The 20,375-nt window shown below is 36.7% G+C and overlaps 1 long non-coding RNA gene across 1 annotated transcript; it reads right to left on the bottom strand.

Annotated features, from left to right (window-relative positions):
- Nucleotides 1-12,987: 12,987 nt before the first annotated feature.
- LOC116182537 lies at nucleotides 12,988-13,261 on the bottom strand. The gene is made up of 2 exons (XR_004147554.1): nucleotides 13,121-13,261; nucleotides 12,988-13,069 (listed from the first exon to the last, which is right to left on the bottom strand). It is a non-coding gene; the product is annotated as an uncharacterized LOC116182537 (long non-coding RNA).
- Nucleotides 13,262-20,375: the final 7,114 nt, after the last annotated feature.

Genomic DNA, 20,375 nt, shown 5'->3' on the forward strand with positions numbered 1-20,375 from the left:
AATACGAGTCCGTTAATTTGCCCCCCCCCCCCTCCCCCCGCTTTCTTGTGTAAAATCACATTAAAAAAAAGTGTGGAGATAGAGCAAAAGGGAAAAGTAGTAATAGTAATCTGAATAAGCTCCACTTAGTCTTCAGTTACACAAGAGAGGGGAGATTACTTACCAAAAGGGGGAAACAAGGCAGACTAAAGGCTGTATGACACTATGCAATTTCTTGTACAATTTCTTATATCGTTTCTGATATAATAAAAAAAATGTACAGTGTCATACAGGAAGCAATTTCTTATATCAGAAACTATACAAGAAAATGAATAAAACTCATTTTCTTGTACAAGAATTGCGCCGATTTCTGCGCAGACCGTGCAAATGCGTTCGCCGCTCTCGCTAACTTCAAGCGTCTTGAAATACGTCATCATGAACAGCTGGAGGCAAACCATAAACATTTAACATAACCTATTTCATTTCTTAATCTCATCGATATACAGTTTGAAACATGTCGTGGACAAGAGATCAGGTTTTGTCGCTTATAGAAATGTATGGGCGCCATTCCAATTTATATAACATTAAATCGCCCTTATACAAAAATAAACATGCCAGACAAACGGCTTTGGAAAATGTGGCCGTAGAAATCTCCCAAATTAGGCCTGGTACCACGGAAAACGATGTTGCAAAAAAGTTTAATGCACTAAGAAGTACATTTTTAACAGAAATGCGAAAAGTGAACTCTTCAAACAAGAGTGGTGTAGGAACCGATGAAGTATGTAGTATTATTTAATTATGAACAAGTAATTGATTGTACATTTTTTAAAGATTTATTACTCCAACTTGTATTATTACAAATCAATGAATGAACTTCTTCGGGGCTCAGGAATTGATGCAAGAAGGTCTGTCGATACTATCACTGAGACCCAGTCTAGTGAAGATGTTGCTAGCGAAAGCGTCACGATCGAACGGAAGTTCGATCAAATAGATGAGGTTATTATGCATTCCCCAGCATTCTCAGAAGAAGTAGGTATTCTATATCAAGCATGACTTTGTTTAAGTATTTTAAAATGCTTTTTACGGTTCTATTATAGTGTACTTTTAAATATGAAAATTCCCTTTTAGGTGATTCATGAAGACATTTCTATTTTTGAAGACTTTGCAAGCCCCACTGAAAGTCGGGAGAACACACCTGGACCATCGCACCGTGTGTCAAAAAAAAGAAAACACGGATCAAATACAGAATCTGATTTACGAGGCATGACAGATGCAATAAGTACATTAGTGCATACATATGCAAAAACCAAAGCTCAGACACCCGACCATATTGATGCGTTGCTAACGTATGTTGGTTCAAAGCTAAGGCAAATTCAAAATAAAAAAATATTTAATGAATTAGACTATTCAATTCATCTAACATTTGTCACATTTCGACCAGTGAAATGTCGAGATTTCAAATTGTTGAGCCAATGGGAACGAATTATAGTGACAATTTCACGTGTGGTATTTCAGCGACAATTCAACTCATGTATAAAAAATCGCATAAGCCGCAGTGAAATTGTCACTTTGACAGCGGAAAAAGTTACCTGCAACTTTTCCAGCGACAAATGCACTAGTGGTTTTTTCACTTATTCATTTTCGAACCAATAATCGCATTATCCTTACCCATATGACTAGTTTGACGTCTGTCAATAATTGATTAGTTTTGTGAATTTCTTGTTCGTTAAATTGTCCTGCCGAATTACACTCGAGGTTTGTATTTAAACCGAGTAAATTTGTGTTGTTGCAATTCAAATCTGTTGCCTTTTAGCAATTGGACTCGAAAAACTGTCAACCTAAAAATGCTCCACCTGCGGTGTCGCATTTTTATTAGTTGACAGTTTTTCTCGTCTAATTGCTAGGCAACGGATTTTCATTACCTAAACAACCCAAATTTACTCTGTAAAATACAAACCTCTTGTGCAATTATAAGTGATAATTTCACGTGTGGTATTTCAGCGACAATTCAATGCGATTATTCAATGACATTTGTCAAACTTCCACCAGTGAAATGTAGCGAAATTTTGTCATATTAACCGGAACATTCTTCTTAGTTTGTTAATCAATTTCGACAACCGACTTATCACCACATCTTTTAATTTAATCACTCATAACGAATTAGCTGGAGCACAAAAGTTCGAATAGAATCAATAGCAAAATGAAAAGCAACTTCCCTAATTTATTTTGACGTTTATTGTTGTCATGGAAATACATTCGCGTGGGTAATTATGCTTAATTTTTCTTTGGATTCATTGAATAGTCCTCCGAATACCATTCGTAGTCGAAGTATTTGTAGATTATTTTTGAGCTGCTGCTCCACTCATGCTAGTTACGCTTAGCGTAGCGTAACTAGCATTCGTGACAGCACCTCAAAAATATTCGACAATACTTCGACTACTTATGGTATTATATATGAAAATACAATTGTTGATGCTGTTAGGGATGCTGTGGCGAAAGATATGGAAAATTAATGGATTTCTTTTAATAAACATTTATTATTTTTATTACATATTGTGTTTTCAAATAGCTTCCTCTTACCAATCTACCTTTCCAATTACGGAAATGAAGTACTCTTTAAATTCGTCACGAATTTTCTGTGCCGTGGTATTTGACCTCGTATATGATTGCTTTGGGACTTGGGTTAATGTACAGGTATTACTTTCAAAAGCTTCCAAAGTGGAGACTGTTGTATCTTTCTCAATTAAGGCTGGACAGTACACCCGTTCCGTTGCCCGAAAACGCGTGATTTCGTTCCACGATATCTTAATTCTGAGTGAAGTTGAAGAAGGGGTCGAATATTCCTGTGAAAGGTGAATGCTTTAGCTAGACAATAACGCCGGGGTTTACTAAAATGTTTTAAAATAATCTTTTTTTAAGGGCAACGTCGAGGGCTGTTAGGGTGTCATATTTTGGAAAAGAAAAAAGGAAATAAATTTTCCTGGCGTTATTGCCTAGATATTAAGTTTACGAACGTATCTTAATTTTGGAAATTTTTCCAACTTCATTTATAGATAAGTTATCTTGGAAAAACAACTTGAAAGTTTTCCTCAAAAGCGCGAAAAGATAGCTTCCGCCGCGTGGCTGGTTTTATACAGATAGAAAATGTGCATTATAATTGGACTAAGTTTATGTTTTTACCATCGAACACAAATTAATATTATAAATAACCAAATTTGGGGATTGACAATAGGCAACTATACATACTCCGTTCTGTATGTACTGTCCAGCCTTAAGAAGTTATGAAGTACAACACATGCAAGGGCTATACTTTCAACTTTCGTTGGTGATAGATTAATTGTTGTTAGAAGGACCCTGAATCGATTTGCCAAAATTCCAAATGCATTTTCTACCACCCTCCTTGCTCGAGACAGGCGATAATTAAAGATTCTTTTATCGTGGGTCAAATTGTTGCCAGGGTATGGTTTCATTACCTTGGTAGACAAAGCGAATGCATCGTCACTTATAATTGTTAGAGAAAAACTGTGACACACCGTGTATATACATTTTTCTTCAAGTGTCAAATAGATATGACGTGTACGTGTAGACGTAGTAACATGTATTTTTCATATAAGTAGTTTTTTCCTTGTTTTACTTTAGTCTGGTGTTTGTTTCTATTAAAGCAGTGGTTTACAGTTCGTTATTTGCTTATTTTGAACTATAATCTCATCAGGTTATGGGCTTAGTGCGCGATATTCGCTTAGACAATCGGTGAGAATCAAGATTAAGTGGGTAACTGTAATTCTGCTCGGGCTTGTTTTTACACAACCAAGGACCCATAGTATCTAAAAGGAAAATCAGTTCGGCTATTTATACTGTTGTGAAATTTTCGAAAGCACGTGGTCGGTGTAGGAATTTTGCCACAGCGCTGTATGAATATTGGCAAAGCTCTTGTAGGAGTAACGCTACTTTGGAAGTGACTTCGCTACGTACGTGTGTATACAGGGTACTACTGTATAAGTAGTGGTACAAACAGGGAGTATTAAAATTACCAAGTGTTTCTTTTTGTACCTGTACGTTTTAGAAGGCCGTTACTATCGTGTACAGAACAACATTGTAATCTGTAAACAAAATGGCGACAACAAGAGCTGATGAAAAATACAACATCGAAAAACTTAAGGGAGCAGAAAATTGGTCGATTTGGCGATGGCATGTTGAAATGGTTTTGCAAGCAAAGGGTGTTCTTGACATCGTGGAAGGTAGGCGTGCTCTTTCGTCACCGAAAGACCCAGAGAAACCGACAGAAGATGAATTGAAAGCTGAAAGGCAATGGCGCGAAGACGACCTCACAGCAGCGACCACTATCGCCGGTGCATTATCGAGGGATGTTGCCCAGCTTGTGCTTACAACACGATCGTCAGCAGTAATGTGGTCAACGTTAACAAATACGTTTGAACATGGAGACACTCAACGAATTCATACCATATTAACTCGATTTATGACAGTGGTAAAGAAACCAAACCAGTCAATGGCAAACTACATTGCATCGATGAAAAAGGATTTTTTCGATTTAAATCATGAGTTTAATCGGCAGGCGATGGAAGACATGGCTCCTGGAGAAAAAGCAGGTCAGGTAGAAATTAAAATTCCTGATTCAATACTACACTATCGTATTTTGTGCTCGATCAGTGACGAGTACTCGGTGTTAAAAGATATATGGAAAACCATTCCATGCGAGAAAGGATCGTGCAAACAGTATTGGTGAGTGCATCAATGCAGACGTGAATGGGCCAATGTCAGTTGAAGCATTTGGAGGTAAACAGCGATATTATGTCTGTTTCAAAGATGACTTTAGCATCAAGTATCGGCGTGTGTTTTTTATCGCAAAGAAAAGTGAAGTATCTGCTTGCCTGAAAACCTTTTTAAATGAAACACATACAGAAGGTCACACTGTAAAAGTGTTTCGCTGTGATGGTGGAGGTGAGTTTGACTGTGCCGAAGTACGAAGCATGTTAAATGCACATGGGATTCGCTTGGAAGTTTCGGTTCCATATACTCCGGAACAGAACGGCGTGGCTGAGCGAGAGAATCGTACGATTGTTGAACTAGCGCGATCTATGCTTTCGGTAAGTGGTTTGCCGAAGTCCTTTTGGTTATGTGCGTGTGCAACCAGTGTATATGTTCTAAATGCTACAGGAAAATCAACAGTTCCAACAAAAACTCCCATTGAATTGTGGCGTGGCAAGACATTTGACAGACTTGATCATATGCGTGTTTTTGGTACTGAATGCTATGTGCATATTCCAAAACAGTTTCGAAAAAAATTTGATAACAAGAGCGTTTACGGTCGTTGTGTCGGCTATGTTAATGACAAAGACGGCTACGTGGTATATTTACCATCTCGCGGTAAGATTGTGCATTCACACGATGTATTCTTCAAAGATGAAAAAATGTGCACAGAACTTAACACTACAGGGTCGGCTGAATATCGACTAGTGTCAACTAAGAGTCTGGAATCGGTTCCGAATGTCACCGAAAGTAAGGGAAATTCGGATGAGGAGGAAGAAAGTGATGAAGATCTTACAGAAGGGGCTCCAGATAGAAGTATGGTAAACCAGTATAAGAAGACTGATGTTGCAAATATACTCGACGCTCGTGAAGTACCCCGTAAGTCGGAAAGGAAACGTCAACGTCCTGCAATTTATAAGTCAAATGAGTTCGAAGTTGATAAGACAAATGATGTTTTGTATCAAGCGAATGGTGCACAAGCAACCACAAACGTATATGATGGAATTACTCCTTCCTCATATGACCAAGCGATGAACTCGGATGAATGTGCCAAGTGGAAAGCAGCATGTGATGATGAGATGGCATCGTTGCAAGAAAATAAAACATGGGAGTTGGTAGAAAAGAAAGAGAATGTTAAGGTAATAGATTGCCGTTTTTCGTGTAAAACTTGACGCGAGTGGTAACGTTTCTCGTTACAAGGCTCGCCTAGTTGTGAAAGGCTATAGGCAGAAAAAGGGCATAGACTATGACGAGACTTTCAGTCCGGTCGCACGTTATGATACTGTGCGAGTAGTATTGGCTGAAACAGCACTGCGTGGTTGGCACGTAGAGCAATTTGATGTGAAAACAGCGTTCCTTTACGGCACGCTAGATGAAGAAATCTTCATGGCACAACCCGAAGGTTATGACGACGGGACTAGCAAAGTATGCAAACTTTTAGGTAGTTTGTACGGGCTCAAACAAGCACCTCGGTGCTGGAATAAGCGATTTGTGGAAGTTATGAAGAAGTTTGATCTCGAAGCAGCAAAGGAGGACCCGTGTCTCTTTACTCGACGTAAAGACGGAGTAACTCTAATAGTTGTACTGTATGTCGATGATGGTTTGATCGTCGGTGATGATGCTAACGAAATCCAGAGGTTTCTGTCAGCACTTAAAGAGCATTTTAAAATAATAGTTGGGTCCTTGGAGAGCTTCTTAGGCATGCAGATAAGTATACGCAGCGACGGGATTTTCTTATCACAATATGCATATACAAAGCGTATACTACAGCGTTTTGGCATGGATGAAGCAAAAGACGTATCAACTCCTTGTGAACGCATCGGTGGAAGCGATACGATAAATGAGAATCAAAAGAAAGTATTCGAGATTTATCACGCCTAGCGCGATCAAAAAAAACAAAATGAATTTTTCTTTTTTTTGTTATTTAATACCAACCAAGTATCAAGTACCCTTTACAATTTATAGGTTTTTTTTTTTATGAAAGGAACACAAGAATTATAAGATTAAACGGAAAAAAAAATTAAATAAAGACGGGATAGCGCTATCGCAGAACAAAATATAAAATTAAAGTAATTTACATTGGATTATTAAAAAACAGGTAGGTACTTTTCAACTAAATTACGTATCATTTGTATCAATTTGGTATGGAAGATTTTAAATGAAATGAGTAAATGATGACCGAATGGTGAAATGTTAGCTAACCTTGCGTTTGATTTCTGTCTCTTGCCGTCGTCTGAAGATGCAATTAAATTTTTTTTTGACCAGTAGATAGTGACTTAATAGTTATCGACGAACACTCCTGAAGAAGTTGCTGAAGTTGGTAAGTTGTTTTTTTTTTATTTAGAGCAAACTACTACTGAATTTGTTTTTTTTTGGTAATACGGAAGCTGCAGAAACTAATGCTCCTTCTTTCTGTTCCAGGGGCCCAAATCCGGTATGTACAAAAAACTAAAATGTGGTGAAATGTTACAAATTTGAAATAATAAAATTAAAACTTACGGTTCTATGACCTTTTCTTTTTAAAATTTATCCTCAATAGGAATATTCAATGCAAATTGATTGGAATGAAATTTTCTTAAACGCAACTAAATAAATTGCAAATTTTTATCCGCACCAAACGTAGGTACGAAGACAAGTGCGTTTTCGAATTCCTGATAGCAAGACCAATATTTCAAGTATAGTTTAAACGCCAACGACATCTTACGACACGTCATAACGTTACACACCCCCAACCAAACGTTTGAAACCACAGTTTTCAAACTAATACAAATCTGAATTTACTAAAGTAATGAAACGATATGAAATAATTTATGTGTCTTATTACCGAAAATTTAACTCATACATACGACAATATAACAAAAAACACACTCATCCATGCAACATTCGTATCACACACATACCCTTGTTTTTTCACTCATTTTCCTCTACGTAATAAGGTTTGAGGTCTTTTACATGATAAACCCCTAAGTTCTTGCCTTCTTCCGATATTAATTCATATGTAAGTTGACCAGTAATTTTTTTTACTTTACACTTCTGATATTTAGGTGCTAGTTTTTTGCTGTAATATTTTGACGCATCCGAAAGAGTATAGTTCTTTTTCCAAACAGTGTCCCCGACCTTAAATTTTAATGGTCGTTTTCTTAAATTATAAAATTTTGTATTTTTTTCGTAGGCTCGGTGCAAACGCTGATTTACGTCTTTGTAAATATCTGACAAATTATGTATATCATTCACCAAATTTTCTCTATCGCCAATTTTTAGATCGTCTTCTTTCATAATCTCAAGTTTGTTGTAATAATCCCCTGAAATAGGAACAATGCGCCCAAAATTAAGGAAAGAAGGACTATAACCTGTAACATCGTGCACGGAATTCCGAATAGCATGAGCCACCTTGAATATTTCTAAATCCCAATTACGATGGTTGTCCGTAACATATGATCTAATGGCGGTGCCAATAACCCGATTGACCCTCTCTACAAAATTTACTTGCGGATGGTAATTAGCATTATACCACACTTGAGGAATGTTATAATTTTTTATTAAATGTTTAAATTGTGAACTGATAAATTGTGGTCCATTATCTACCATGCATATTTGAGGTACTCCAAAAATTAGGAAAACATCATTTTCTAAAAAATCTACAACTGCTTTGGCATGCGCTTGTCGAACTGGTTTAAGTAATACAAATTTTGTAAACCAATCTGCTACCACAATGATACTCGTGTTCCCCTTTAATGAACGAGGTAATGGCCCTATGATATCAACTGATAGGCATTGAAATGGATAGCAAACTTTTTTTTCCTGTCCCATTAAACCCGGCCTACTGAGCTGAGAAGATTTATTCGCAGCACATATCTCACAACGCCTAACATACCGCGAAACGTCCGCCCTCATCTTAGGCCAATAATATTGTTCGGATAATTTTTGGTACGTTTTTAGAGCTCCTAAGTGCGAAGAGGTTGGATGGTCGTGCATTTTATTTAATAATTGGTTTCGTTTGGATTTGGGAACTAATTGTTTCCACTCAGTTAAATTTGAAACTACATTATGCTGATTTGGAACATATTTAAAGATCAGTTCATTTTCACACCGCCAATCTGGAAATTTTTCTGGGAATTTTTTAATTTCGTTTAACATCTTTTGGTAAAATCCATCAAAATCGTTAGGTGTAATTTTAAGTGCACAAACTTCTACCGGCGACCTAGATAGGGCATCTGGGACAATATTTATTTTTCCCTTGCGATGTATAACCGTAAAAGAATATTGGGAAAGTCTCATACTCCACCTAGCTAATCTACCTGAAGGATTGCGCATTTGCATTAGCCAAATAAGGGAGTAGTGATCGGTGATAACATGGAAATGGGTACCTTCTATGTATCCCCTGAACTTTTCGATACCAAACAAAACCGCTAAACACTCTCTTTCTGTTACCGAGTAATTACGTTCTGTATTTGTTAGCGTTCGCGAAGCATAAGCAATAACACGATCGTCATCTTGTGTCAACACACAACCCACACCATAACCAGAGGCATCACATTGCAGACTAAACATTTTATTAAAATCAGGACTAGCAAGTATCGGAGCTGAACATAAAATAGTTTTTAAAGAGTTAAATGATTTATCAGCTTCAGTGGTCCAATTAATCTTTTGCCCTTTGAATTTCCCTTTTATGAGATCGGAAATGGGTGCAGAAATGGTAGAAAAGTCTTTAACAAACCGCCGGTACCATCCCGCCATACCTAAGAATCTTTTAATTTCCTTGGTAGTTGTAGGTTTTGGGAATTCGCGAATTGCTTGAACCTTACTAGGGTCAGTATGTAAACCATTTTTATCTACCAAGTACCCTAAATAATTAAGACTCGACCTGCAGAACTGACATTTCTCGATATTAATAGTGAGGTTGGCTTCTTGCAGTTTAAGAAAAACTTCCTTTAATAGAGTAATGTGTTCCCCGAAAGTGGATGAAATGATAATAATGTCATCTAAATAACAAAAAATTTTCTCCCCCAATAGAGGCCCAAACAAAGTGTCCATAAGACGCTGCTGTGTAGCAGGCGCGTTAGCGATGCCGAAAGGTAGCACTGTGTATTCGTACAGCCCTCGACGAGGAACCACAAAAGCTGTTTTCTCACATGAATCTGGGTGTAACGGTATTTGGTAAAACGCTTGTTTTAAATCAATAGAGGTTAGATACCGCGCGTCTCGCAAACCGTCCAAAATACTGTTTAGATAGGGCAAAGGGTAAGCATCCCTTTTTGTAACGCTGTTCAATTTGCGACCGTCGAAACATAAACGATATTGTTCAGGATTACTGCCTTTCTTGCGAACAAGTACCATAGGCGAGCTCCAAGGTGATTTGGATGGTCTCACAATACCTTCTTTTAACATTCGATCTAATTCAGCATCGGCATGTTTTTGCATGGCTGGTGAAAGAGGATAAAACCGCTGTTTGATCGGTTGCGCATCACCTACATCAATAAAATGTGACACTAAATTTGTCCTACTTAAGCATGGTCCCGAAATATTTTTAAAATTATCGATGACTGTGTCTAATTCCAACTTTTGTTGTTCATCCAAATCATCGATTCCGTGAAGAGCACGCAATGCCGAAACGTTTGTTACTTTAAAGCTATCGGTACTAAAATCAGTTTTGAATCCAAAAGCATAGCACGCGTCCATCCCCAAAATTAGTGGATTTAAAATACTTGAACATGCTATAGCATTAATAGATTTACAAACGCCATCAATAATAATAGGAAGTTCAACAGTTCCCAAAACTTTTTGATCTTTACCGTCAGCTGTCGAAAGGTAATATTCATGACCATTACTTTTCAGAATAAGATTGAATTTTTTAATTAAATACAAACCATTACTTCCAAGAATAGTCTGGTTTGCACCCGAGTCGAACAGAGCACGAATTCGTTCGCCGCAAATAGAAAGTGATATGTAAGGACGGCTGTCATGTTTGTTATGTACAAAATTGGAACAAACTTTTGGAAATGGTTTGTAAAATGTATTGACAGTATGCAGCCAATTTTTCCACGATTTAGTTTCAGCCATAAGATCATTACATGACAAGGAGTGGCTGCTAATATCCTTGTCCGTAATTAGTTTTTTGGATTACAACGAGGACAGCTACTATAATAAACATTTTTATGACCGCAGACGTAACAAAAAACTTTTCGTTCTTCCAAGCAAGTGTGAAATGTATGCCCTTTATTCCCGCAATTGTAACAAGAAGTCGTAGGTTTGGCTGTATTAGGTTTAGAATTAATAGTAATTTGCTTTTTTGAACTTTGAGCACCGAGGGTATTGACTTGTGTTTTTTTCAATGCAGGCTTATACATTAAATCGGGTTCCAATTTAAATGACGGTCCCGCTGAAGGATTACGATACCGTGAATTTTGTAATCTAGTCTCTTCAAGACGTTTACAACACTTATGAAGTTGTTCTAAGGAATTTATGTCAACTAGACTAAGTTGAGTTGCATAGTAGGGTTGTAAATTTCGCAAAATGTATTTTAACTGACAATTTTCAGAAGGTCTTTCTACTAATCGGTCAAACATGTTTAGCATTGACGCTATGTAAATACTTGGTTTTTCATCCTGCCCCTGCTTACGGCGCTTTATTTCTTCCCATAACTCATCGTCGAAATTTGTTGGTAGGAAATCATATCTTAATTTATTTACTAATTCTTCCCAAGTGGACACTCGGGTTCTGATAGCACGAAACCAAACTAAACCATCCCCCTTGAAAAGATCAACAGCACTATCAAACAACTGTTCGGTAGAAATGTGCCGAGCAATTCTCAATTCATTTACACGTTGCAAAAATGAGTTTACACCTAATTCATTTACGTCCCCTGTGAATGCCAATCCCCATTTATACACTGGCACAGATTTTGACCCGGTTACATATGACGCATTAGCATAATTTCGGTTGGGAGGGAGCTCTGTAAATTGAAGACGATCTAGCTCTCGTCTTAAATGATCCAATCTTTGCGAGATATTAACGTCATTATTATTATTAGCTAGCGCACCAACCTGGGTTATTGGTTCAATTTCTTCATTAGGGCGTTCTGCGCTAAAAGATACCCGGGGAATGAATCGAGAAGAATGAGCAATAGGTTGATAATCGCGAGGCAAGCTATTTTGTTGTAATTCACCTTGATCGCTTTCATTATCAGCGTCCTGAATTTGAAGTGAATCATGTGCATTACCAATTCTATCAATACATTCCAGACAACGTGAAGTTATATTATCATACGCAACTTTAAGAGCTTCATCTGGTCTTAAACGATTAATTCTAGCAAGAATATGCGATAAACGTGTATGTATTCGAGTATAGAATTGTGGTGATGGGTTTGAAAGAAATTCTTGAACTAACATCTCTAACTCAGACACTTTCAATTCACAATCATTCAACTCAACACCCACATCATACTCAACAGGAGCATAAGAAATTAATACTGATGGATTTAAAGCTTCCATCGCTAACTTTGAACGTAACAGCTTCCGTTTTTGATCCACATTAAAATCAGTAGCATCAATATTTCTGAAGCGCAATTCTTCAGTCAATTCGTCAGATTTTAAAGCATTGACATTCATTGTAAAATTTGTTGATATGACAGGTAAATGTTGATATAAATTGACCTTAAGGTTAAAATGGCGAATGCGATTAGAAGTATGCAAACACAAGAGATAGCAACAATCACAGTTTCTATTATTTAACGTTGGGCGCCAAATTTTATCACGCCTAGCGCGATCAAAAAAAACAAAATGAATTTTTCTTTTTTTTGTTATTTAATACCAACCAAGTATCAAGTACCCTTTACAATTTATAGGTTTTTTTTTTTTTTTTATGAAAGGAACACAAGAATTATAAGATTAAACGGAAAAAAAATTAAATAAAGACGGGATAGCGCTATCGCAGAACAAAATATAAAATTAAAGTAATTTACATTGGATTATAAAAAAACAGGTAGGTACTTTTCAACTAAATTACGTATCATGTGTATCAATTTGGTATGGAAGATTTTAAATGAAATGAGTAAATGATGACCGAATGGTGAAATGTTAGCTAACCTTGCGTTTGATTTCTGTCTCTTGCCGTCGTCTGAAGATGCAATTAAATTTTTTGACCAGTAGATAGTGACTTAGTTATCGACGAACCCTCCTGAAGAAGTTGCTGAAGTTGGTAAGTTGTTTTTTTTTTATTTAGAGCAAACTACTACTGAATTTGTTTTTTTTGGTAATACGGAAGCTGCAGAAACTAATGCTCCTTCTTTCTGTTCCAGGGGCCCAAATCCGGTATGTACAAAAAACTAAAATGTGGTGAAATGTTACAAATTTGAAATAATAAAATTAAAACTTACGGTTCTATGACCTTTTCTTTTTAAAATTTATCCTCAATAGGAATATTCAATGCAAATTGATTGGAATGAAATTTTCTTAAACGCAACTAAATAAATTGCAAATTTTTATCCGCACCAAACGTAGGTACGAAGACAAGTGCGTTTTCCGAATTCCTGATAGCAAGACCAATATTTCAAGTATAGTTTAAACGCCAACGACATCTTACGACACGTCATAACGTTACAGATGGAACAGCATATCGGTCAGCGGTCGGCTCCTTAATGCACTTGATGACGGCAACGAGGCCTGACATTGCCTATGCGGTTTCATTTGCGGCTCGAAAAATGCAAGAACCTACTCAAGAAGATTGGAACCGTGTGAAGCGCATATTTCGTTATTTGCGTGGAACCAGTAGTTATGGACTGCACTACTCAAAGGGTGGATCTGATGAGTTGGTGACATTCACGGATGCGGATTATGGAGGATGCAGCGAAACAGGTCGGTCAACGACAGGTGTTGTAGCTGTTTATGGTGGCGCCTCAGTGGCATGGACGAGTCAGCGTCAACACTCGGTCGTAACTTCAACTACAGAAGCTGAATTGTGGCAGCAAGTGAGGGTTCAAAAGAACTAATGTGGCTGAAACGATTAGTTTCTAAAATTAGTGGAAAAACGATTGTGAAACCAATACTTTATTGTGATAGTGCAAGCGCAGTAAAGTCAAGTAAAAATCCAGAGTTTCACAAACGCACCAAACATGTAAAGCTTCGCTTCTTTTATGTTCGCGAGTGTGTGCAAGATAACGAAATTGAAGTGCAACATATTGATGGACAACATCAATTAGCGGACTTATTTACGAAACCGCTTGACCGAGTTAGATTTAAAACGTTGCGTGATGGTTTAGGTTTAAAAATGTTTTAAATCAGATTAGTTCTTTGTTTTTTTTGGCGTGTCCAGTTTTGGAGGAAGTGTTAGAGAAAAACTGTGACACACCGTGTATATACATTTTTCTTTAAGTGTCAAAATATATATGACGCGTACGTGTAGACGTAGTAACATGTATTTTTCATATAAGTAGTTTTTCCTTGTTTTACTTTAGTCTGGTGTTTGTTTCTATTAAAGCAGTGGTTTACAGTTCGTTATTTGCTTATTTTGAACTATAATCTCATCAAATCTAAGCTAGGAAGGTATGATGATGTTCTCCATTGCACCGGAACGTGTAATAATGCCTTTCACATTGGAAGCATTAATATTACGGTAGAAGCGCTACAAATCATGAAAACTGATAAGAGTGTTACTACTTGGTTATGTGATAGCTGCAACGACGTCGTCCAAAAGCTCAACACTAGCACTGAGAATATAGTAAACGTTGAACTAGGCCGTATGACTGTCGACCAAAAACTGGATTTCTTGATCGGCATGCATATCGAAATGAAAAGCTCTATAGCTAGTTATAGTAATCGCTGAAAACGCTGAACATAGAAATCGAATAATACATCTTGAGAAGGAGGTCGAAAATTTAAAAAACGAACTAAAACCTGAAGAGATAATTAACGAAAGCAATGAACGATCTATTCGCCAAAGAAATGTCATCATATTTGGACTGACCGAAAGCACGGAAGAGAACATAGAGGTCCGTAAGGATGAAGATCGTAATCGAGTACATGAAATCCTTCAGTTAATATCCACAGATTGCGACACCCAAGACGTTATAGTTATATTAAAGACCACTGAAGAATCGAGGATTGTCCTAAGAAATAAAACCAAACTCAAAATGGTTCCAAAGTTCGCCTCAATCACAATTAGCAGTGACCAAACACCAAAAGAGCGAGATGATTTAAAAGGAGTACGTGAGGAATTGGAGTTGCGCAAAAGCCAGGGGCAAATGAATCTTACTATTCGTTATGTGCGTGGTCAACCCAAAATTGTAGTCAATCAAAAAAACTAATTCACTCCCCCTCCTCAAGCTATACCAAACTAAAGCTGTGCTTTACAAATATTCGTTCCTTGTGTAAAAATGTTGACCACCTAAACGTAATTTGTGTTGGAGATTTTAACATTAATATGCTCGAGTCCTATATACCATCACCTTTCATCGACACCTTCAACGAGCTGGGTTTCGTACAAATGATTAAGGATTTGTTATTTACATTGCAACCTGATCGAATCGATACATTTGAGCAAACATGTCCAATTGGCACAGCTGACCACAACCTAATTGCTTTCCAATATTTAACAAATCGTACTCATCAAACAAAAACCATTACTCGGCAGGGCGCATTAATCTCTGATCCATTAAACATGGACTGCGGTGTTCCTCAAGGAAGCATCCTTGGCCCGTTATTATTTAATGTATATGTTGGTGACTTACATTATTTTCTCAATCATGTAGATATGCATCAGTATGCTGATGATATCCAACTAGTGATAAACACTTCAATTACACATGCAACTCATGAGGTAATTAAATTAAATAAAGACTTAGACGTTATCACAAAGTGGGCAAATGCAAATAATCTGAAGCTTAATCCTAGTAAGACTGTTGTTATGCCGATTGGTACTGCGGCACAAGTTCAAAAATTTCTAATTGAGCCTAAAGAAGCGATAGTTGTAGCTGGAAGTAATGTTGACTATGCAACATCAATGAAGGTCAATGAAGGGACACTCATGTCAAGTCCGTATGTACCAAATCGTACTACAAATTAAAGAACTTATACAGATCAAAAGATGCACTGACGCAAGAAATTAAATTAAAACTCGTAAAACAACTAATCTTACCCTTGCTTACATATGGAGATGTACGTTATCATGGTTTAAACAAGCAGCTCTCTAACAAGATACAAAGGGTGCAAACTTGCTGCGTACGGTATGTTTGTAACATAAGAAAATATGATCACATTCAACCAACTTTGAGAGGTCTCAACATGTTAAATATGGAAAAGACTCGTTTACTTAACATTCTTTGTGTGTTACATAAAATAATCGTATTGAACAAAAGACCATGTTACTTATTTAACCAATTCCGAACCTTACACAGTTTTCATAGCTACGGCACGCGAACTACGGACTTCATCATACCAAAAGTCAACACAAAAGCAGGTTACACGTCCTTTTATGTCCAAGCCGTGAAACTATGGAACTCAAGTGTTCGGTCGACACGTGATGGCAGTGCCAGTGCTTTAGTTTAATACAGTCAGATTACATTGTTGCATCTTAGACCTAAGTATCTTTTTAGCGCATTTCCACAAAAAAAAAATGCGCTATTGTGGCCACTTTGTCCGTCCGTCCGTCCGCTAACTTTGCGACGCTACTAGTTTTTTATCTTAAGAGCTATTGTTCTACTTTTTTCGCTATTTGGTTCGTTATGGTGTCGAGTCTTGTACCAAGGAAGGAATTTTTTCTGTACCGCTTACAAAAATAGTATATTGAAAGACAAGTGTTACAATGCGACCTATTGTAATACGACTATCTTGTGGCACGAGTGGCGACGCGAAGCGTAGGCACGAGTGTCCGCAAGATAGAAGTATTACAATAAAGCATTGTAACACGCGTTTTTCATACTATTTTTTCTATTTCGGTGCTTTAATTTAATTAAAAAAATAATTATCAGAAACTATAGGGAACATTAGAACTAACATGTTTTATGTTGGGAACACTTTTTATGCCGTTAAGTTTTAGGTTGGCAGCGTAGTAAGACTGGCATTTTGAAGTTCAAACATGGAAGTACCCAACGAAATACCTCCTTGTACTAACTAGTAACTGCCAACTTAAGAGATGAGTTACCAAAAAAAAACGACTATAATCACTGTCTTTGTACAACTGTTTTCGGCCGAAAACAGTTGTACAAAATCATCATTGTGACACCGAAATAGAAAAAAGTTATTGTAAAAAAAACAAAAAACCGTTTTTTACATGTTCCATAATTTTACACTTTTGCCGTTTATTAACGATCCTAGAGATCGTTTATCGTCGCCTGCCGGTTGGTCTCTCCGTCTGTTCCTTTGTCTGTCTGTCCATCTATCTGTCCGTGTGAACGATAACTTTGTTTAGAAATGTTCGATCGCTTTTACATCTCCGTTAGTTATGAACTGAAATGCATGAAATTCAATATGGGCATAGATTTAGCCATATAATACGCAATGCCAAAAGTTGAATCGAATCGATTCAAAATTCACAGTGCCCTTTTCGCATCTCGACCATTTATAAACCGAATTGCAAACTTTTTTTACTTATAAAAGTATTTGAATGAAATTTGATACATAGGCACTTGGAATAAAGGAAAATCAAACGCCAATTTCAAAATTGGGTTTTGCGCATGCGCAGTGCCAACTTTTTTATTTATGGAAGAATTTAAACGAAATTTGATACATAGGCACTTGGGATAAAAGAAAATCAAACGCCAATTTCAAAATTTGGTTTTACGCATGCGCAGTGCCAAGTTTTTTATTTATGGAAGAATTTAAACGAAATTTGATACAGAAGCACTTCGAATAAAGGAAAATCAAACGCCAATTTCAAAATTTGGTTTTGCGCATGCGCAGTGGCAACTTTTTTATTTATGGAAGAATTTAAACGAAATTTGATACATAGGCACTTGGGATAAAGGAAAATCAAACGCCAATTTCAAAATTTGGTTTTGCGCATGCGCAGTGCCAAATTTTTTATTTATGGAAGAATTTAAACGAAATTTGATACATAGGCACTTGGGATAAAGGAAAATCAAACGCCAGTTTCAAAATTTGGTTTTGCGCATGCGCAGTGCCAACTTTTTATTTATGGAAGAATTTAAACGAAATTTGATACATAGGCACTTCGAATAAAGGAAAATCAAACGCCAATTTCAAAATTTTATTTTGCGCATGCGCCGTGCCAACTTTTTTATCTATGGAACTATTTAAGTGAAATTTGATACTTAGGCGCTTGGAACAAAGGAAAATCTAACATTAGTTTTAAAATTTAGGTATGCGCATGTGCAGTTCCAACTTTCTTATTTAGAAAAGCATTGAAATGAAATTCTTCGCATAAACTGAAATTGAAGTAGCACGTCAACAATGGATTGCCCATGTGCAACGCTATCTTTCATATTTGTGGGCGGATTTTTACATTTTAACAGAAGTTGCATCTTACAAATGGGAAATGAATGCAAGTGGAAATGCGCTTTATGTAAATCGTTTACGATTACTTTTTAACTTGTTTGTTTATTGTAGCGCATATCTTTCTTTTCTTTTTTGTAATTGCTTGTCTTGTATACATTCCCATACTTATGCTTACGTTACGTCTAATTTGTTGTTCTCATACTTATACTTTTGTTAATTAAGTGATTTGTTTTAGTATTCGATGTGCCTTATAGTTACATTATCACATTGTTAAGTTAATTTCAGTTTAGAAGCATGTAGAAGTGGGAGTAATGACCTTTCGGCTTTTCCTTTATGTCCCTAAATAAAGATCGTTATTATTATGGTCGGTGTATCTTGTGAGAACTCAGGTCTAGCCTGGTTAACTAATCGCACGGATTAAAATCAAGTAACGATTAGTGTCTGTGTCTGTGTCTGGTAAAGTTATGTAGGGTCCTAAAAAAAATAAAACAAATAAATAAATAAAATAAAAATTCACACCCTCACATTGGAAATCTAGAGATAGTATGTATTTCATACTTACCAACATAGCTATTGATGGGCACAATAGCCAACGCTATCAGGAAAGAGGAAAACAAAACAAAAATATCATTATAATAATTCCTGTACTTTTATTAAATAGAGTTTATTGTGTGTTTCTTTGGCTTTGCGTTATTATTATTATTGTTATTATTAGGTATTATCTTGGCCGCACAACATATGATACAATATTGTCTTTATACGCACTGCGCATGCGCAAAACCAAATTTTGAAACTTGAGCTAAATACAACAGTTTGGAATGGTCGAGATACGGAAAGGCCACTGTGAATGTTGAATTGATTAGACTCAACTTTTGGCATTGCGTATTATATGGGTAGAGCTTCGAATTTCTTGCAACTCTAAATTTGATATATAATCCACGTGCAAACTTTCATCGTAGTGGGTCCACTCGTTTTCGAGATATCGTGCTATCGGGCCGACGGATGGACAGACATACACAGCAAAATTATAAACTCGCTAGCAGCTCGTTAATAAGCGTCATCATTTCATCACATGCACGTGATACTAATAATATTATAAATGACGCATGCGCAACATGTTTTATATCTTACCATTGTCGAGCCGATCGCAAACTACTAGTAAACCACTGTCGCATTTCAAATCTCCTGTCGCTTCCCCGTTCTAGCCTTTTACTTTATCATTCGTTTCATATAAACGTTAAATTTAAACTTCAAAACTAGCATTCTATAAGTGTTTTCAACACTAAAAATGATAAATCTATGGTAGATTATGAAACGCGTTTTTCACGGAGTTTTCGAACAAAATGGTGTAATTTCAGAAAACACAATGTACCAAATTGCGCATAAAATTACAAACGACATTACTTTCTCAAAGGTTACTCTGATATCAAAAGTTTCAAGATTAATGGCGAAATGTTGTTAATTTGTATCTACTTTCAAATCGTTTCGACAATTTACGACTCCTAAAAGTTTTCTTTTTTGAAGGCGAATCGGTATTTAACGGAACACAAAAGTCCTGACTTATTCATACCTTGCATATTCTGTCTACTTTCTGCATCATTGCAAATATTATGCATTACGGTTTTTCCGAGCCTCAATATCCGCATTGCCTTTTAAAAAACTGAGTGCTAAAAACGTGCAGAGAATCACCAAATGAATCTCGTGATATTTCTCATCTTAATTAAACGGCACTTGCTTCTTATCCATCTGTTCATTATGTTATTGTCATTACAATCTGTAGCACTAATGAACTATCCTATTAACCACCCGTCAACTTACTTGATTAAGCACGAGCTGATGAATATCCAGCATCACTTCAGTGACGGAAAGTGAAGTGGTATTTATCGATTTCTTATCTTACGAAGTGGAAGCGTTCGTGTGTAGCTTATTTGATAAATGAAAAGGTAAGGGGCTCACGTATGCTGTCTGTTGAGGCAATCGGCTCTCAACGAATAGATTTGAATTTAATAAACCTATTCAGTTACTTAAAACAAATTGCGGGAATGGAACGTCTTCATGTCAAAGCAAACAACGCCACAGTACGGAGAAAGCCTTGAATGGTTCATCGTTATGGCAAGTATGCAGGTCTGTACGACGTTCCATTAACTGCACCCGAGAGAACCACTTGACCCGCTGATGTTT

This window comes from Photinus pyralis, unplaced genomic scaffold (genome assembly GCF_008802855.1).
Source record: "Photinus pyralis isolate 1611_PpyrPB1 unplaced genomic scaffold, Ppyr1.3 Ppyr1.4_LG1, whole genome shotgun sequence".
Lineage (NCBI taxonomy): Eukaryota > Metazoa > Arthropoda > Insecta > Coleoptera > Lampyridae > Photinus > Photinus pyralis.